The sequence below is a fragment of the Carcharhinus amblyrhynchos genome, unplaced genomic scaffold (genome assembly GCF_965287045.1).
Source record: "Carcharhinus amblyrhynchos unplaced genomic scaffold, sCarAmb.v2.hapA scaffold_88, whole genome shotgun sequence".
Classification (NCBI taxonomy): domain Eukaryota; kingdom Metazoa; phylum Chordata; class Chondrichthyes; order Carcharhiniformes; family Carcharhinidae; genus Carcharhinus; species Carcharhinus amblyrhynchos.
The window spans coordinates 321719-326414 of record NW_027649828.1 but is presented as its reverse complement, the minus strand read 5'-3'; the positions used below and the strand labels follow the sequence as shown (position 1 = coordinate 326414).

The window sequence follows — 4696 nt, the reverse complement described above, 5'->3', positions numbered from 1 at the left end:
CTAAGCATAAAAGGGGGAAGGGGTCACTGAGATAGTCGGGACAGCAGTGATTAAGTTGGCAAAGGATTGATTACTGCCAATCTGAACTGGACATGTAACAGTATTGGATAAGATGGATGAGTTTGCTAATGCACTCTTGTGATAACAGGAGACATTGTTAGATGAGGAGTAGAGGGGATGGAAACTTGGGGCACCTCGAGCCAATAGGGGAATGACAACACATAGATGGGACAGGGACCACCAATTCGGGGAGAACACCACATTGCAAAGCCATTACAATGCTTGTAAAAAAGTATAAAATGTGCTGCAAATCGATGTAAGGTCTGCCTATTTTGTTGGACACCCGGTCTTGCAAGAACGTAAAATAAAATCTTGCTCCTTCAGAACTTGACTAAATTGTTTAACTGTGAGCTGTGTTTCTCACACTATTTCTTATGTTCTAAAAATATAATTTACACAAATTATTTATTTTTTCCCCTTTAAATATTTTAACTCCTGGACCTTCAAATAACTAAATAAAAAATCCCCCCTCTGTTATAGAGTCATTGACACTCTCCAAAACCATTCACTTTTCAGAAAAATATAACTCCAACATATTAGTATTTACACATCCCCCTCCCCTCGGATAACACGCCCCTTGGTCGCCACGTCCCCCTCCCCTCGGTCAGTCCCTGGGGAATGGGATATCAAAGCAGGAGAATGTGAAGTGATGCAGTTTGGTGGGAGAATCACGGAGCTGATGATTATTTCAGTGGGGATGAGGCAGGAAAGTGGAATGGAGAGGATCAGAAATACCATCTTGTTGAATGGTGGGTCAGACTTGTTGGGCCGAATGGCCTATTTCTGCTCATCCCTTTTTAATAGGAGTGAAATAACAGTCTGAGTTCCCCTGAAATTGAATTCATTCCAAAAATAAAATCCCCATTAAAGGCCTGATGGAGTTTTAATCCCACCCCAGTGAACACAAATGAAATGTAATATTTCCCCCCCTTCCCCCGGATGTGGGATATTTGGACACGGTAACTCTGTATTCACTCACTCACCATCAAGCTGCATTGTGAAGCTGCCACTCACTGCTCCAGATACAGAGTTACCCTCACTAACATGGGGAGGGGGTTTGAGGCCGTCTCGTACAAGGTATCAGAATTAGGAAGCTCATTCTTCTGCCAAGTGAGAGGCAGAGGCAGAGATTCCCCACACTGGACAAGGGCTGACATTGTATTCAATGCAATGCCCCAACAGCATGGGGGGCTTTCACCCACACTGAGGGGGAAACCACACATTTCTAACACAAAAAATCCCCCATGTTTCTGAATCAGTGTCATTGTCCTGGGCAGGAATTGGATCACCTTTAGGAAGCTGGATTGGGATTTAAAGGAGTCAAAATAATGAAAATCAGCAACAGAATTACACAGACAAAAATGTTTTATTTTCCAGTGCAGCAGAGCTGACATTTCCATTTGAATCCCAGTCAGTTGAGGATGAGCCTGTCAAACAGGTCCTCTCCCTGCCATTCTCAGGGGCTCCCAGTCTCTTCAGGTTGGTGATGTGATCTCCAAGCTTCTTGATCATCTTCACTTGTTCATCCAAGCAGAGAGTCTCCAGGAAGTCACACAGCTGGAAGAGGAGGAGGATAAGTCATTAACATCTCACAGCAACAAGTATTAGTTGGATTTCCTCAATAGATAGTGCAATCCCAAGGGATTGGAGAGTGTATTTATATCCCAGGATTACTGGGGCAGCATTGTCTTCTCTCCATTACCAATCCCCAGTTAGATTCAGAGACAGTAACATGTCACCATTCCCATTTATCCAGTATCCCATATCAGTGAGTTACATATAGAACGTAACAGACCAGTCAAAAAGCAATGACCCACTAGGGATTGGTTTAGGTTAGTGGGTCATTGTTTTTTAACTGGTCGGCGCAACATCGTGGGCCGAAGGGCCTGTTCTGCACTGTAATGTTCTATGTTCTATTAACCGAAACCAATCCCTTTCCATCCATAAACCTATCCACGGATCTCTTAAACCCCCCCAAACTAGGCACATTTACAACTGCAGCAGGCAGGGCATTGCAATCCCTCACCACCCTCTGGGTAAAGAACCTACCCCTGACATCCGTCCTATAACTACCCCCCCCTTAATTTAAAGCTATGCCCCCTCATGCTAGCTTTCTCCATCCGAGGAAAAAGGCTATCACTGTCCACCCTATCTAAACCTCTAATCATCTTATATGTTTCAATAAGATCCCCTCTTAGCTGCCTTCTTTCTAACGAAAACAACCTCAAATCCCTCAGTCTCTCCTCATAGGACCTCCCCTCCATACCAGGCAACATCCTGGTAAACCTCCTCTGCACCCTCTCCAAAGCCTCCACATCCTTCCTGTAATGTGGGGACCAGAACTGTACACAATACTCCAAGTGCGGACGCACCAGAGTTGTGTACAGTTGCAACATGAAGCTGCGGCTCCTAAATTCAATCCCCCTACCAATAAACGCCAAGACACCGCACGCCTTCTTAACAACCTTATCTACTTGATTCCCAACTTTCAGGGATCTATGTACACATACACCTAGATCCCTCTGTTCATCCACACTATTCAAAGTCCTCCCATTAGCCCTATACTCTACAGATCTGTTATTCCTGCCAAAGTGAATTACCTCACACTTTTCCACATTAAACTCCATCCTCCACCTCTCGGCCCAGCTCTGCAACTTGTCCAAGTCCCCCTGTAAACTAAGACACCCTTCCTCACTATCTACCACACCTCCGACTTTGGTGTCATGAGGGTCAGTGTTCCCAGAGGAGAGTTTGTGCAGATCCAGCAGACTCTGGTTCACATCCTTCTCCAGCTGCAGATCTCTCTGCATCGCCTCCAGACCATTGCCCCACTCATCCTGCTCTGGCTTCTAAAAACAACCCCAAAAAGATGTGATGCTTATAGTTTAAGGTTAGAACCAGATATCATCATCTGGAGATTAGACTTCATCAGTAGTGACAAAGACCATCACTGGAAACAGTCAGTGCATTGGCTAAGAGTAGCCACGTAATGGGAAGTGCCATTAATCACTCATTCTTCTTATACTGGAATGATTTCCCTCCACATTTCTCCAGCTCAAAATGATCAAAACCACACTGACTAATCCCCCACCCATCCTCAACTCACTAGAGGTTTTATCACTTCTGATGCTCTGAACCCAGTATTACAAATCCATGTGAACTTTCTGAAGCAAAATACATTGCATCAAAGACAAATCCAATCTTGACATCCTCCAGGATGACTTTGCCTCCACATTTACTCTGGAATTCCATCAGTTTCTCTGTGTTCCCATTCCTCATGTGAGTGCTCCTTGAAGAATGCAGCAAAGTGGCTCAGGGCAACATTATCCCGGTCAGAGTAAGTAGACTGCAGGGAGAGAGTCAGATCAGAGATTATCCAGGGGCCACTTGGAATTCCAAACAGTCACTGCAAGTCATTTACTGACTCAGAAGACACACAACATTTAGGCTGTTTAGCCCATTGAATCTGCTCCAGCATTTAATCATGGTTAATAACTTTATCAAACCCATTATCCCCTTACCAATGGAGAACTTCTGCCTTCAATACATTCAATGATCCAGTCTCCACAGCTTTGTGACAATAAATTGCTCAAATTCACCATTCTCTGGCTAAAGAAGTCCCTCCTCATCTCAGTTCCAGAGTTACTTCTTCACTCAGAGGCTCCACCCCATGATCCCAGTCACACCCAGTAATGGAAACCTCTTCCCCACATCCACTCCATCCAGGCCTCAGTTTTAAGGAGCTGAAATTTTGCTTCATTCAGCCCACACTTAACGTAACAGTGGGACAGTCTTCCCCTATCTCTCCCCACAATGGGATGGGGACCCAATTAAATTTAATTCCATCCAAGTTGGATAATGTGACCAGATTCACCCCATGAACCCTCTATCCCTCAATAAAGATCAATCCTCCAAGGGGATTGGAGGCCCAGCCATTCTGCACAGTGGCTTTGTGACATTAATGTTAATCCTCTGTCAGAAGCTCCACAGAGCCTGTTTCAGATGGAAACTCTTCAGAATCAGGTCAAGTTATTCCAGACAGGGAGCAGTCTGCTAACAAGATCCTGTCCCTCAGTAACATTTATCAGCAACAACTATCATTTAAAGCCAAATTCATGGGTAAAGATATTGCACCTGCTCAGAACACAACCAGACCATTATTTTAAATTTAAACCCCAATCATCACAAAGTCTCACCATGGAGAGGTAAACATAGGAGGAATAGAGCTCCAGGCTGATCTGCTTATTCACAGCATCCTCACAGTCCTTGTGGTAGTTCTCACACACTTGGGAAGCCATCCTCACGATTCCTGCTACCTGGAAAGTTCTAGAAGTGTCCCTTCCTAACACAAGCTCCTGAATTTATATATCCCCCACCCAATCCCGGGAATGACAGCCCCAATGCTGATTGGCTGTCAGATTGCCAATCAGGAATTGGTGATCAATCCAGGCACCAATGAGGGAGAGGGGGTGGAGTCTGTAATACCCAGAGCCAATCAGAGCTCTGGAATGGCGGCAGGTCAGAGGAAGTGGACGAGGCCACTCAGCCCCTCCATCCTGTCCCACCATTGAATTTGATCATGGCTGACCATGAGTTTCACTCTATGGAGCTGCTTTGATTCCACATCCCTTCATAA

The 4696-nt window shown here is 45.0% G+C and overlaps 1 pseudogene; it reads right to left on the bottom strand.

The window, feature by feature from the left end:
* Nucleotides 1-1407: 1407 nt before the first annotated feature.
* LOC145338008 (ferritin, middle subunit-like) lies at nt 1408-4358 on the bottom strand (annotated as a pseudogene).
* Nucleotides 4359-4696: the final 338 nt, after the last annotated feature.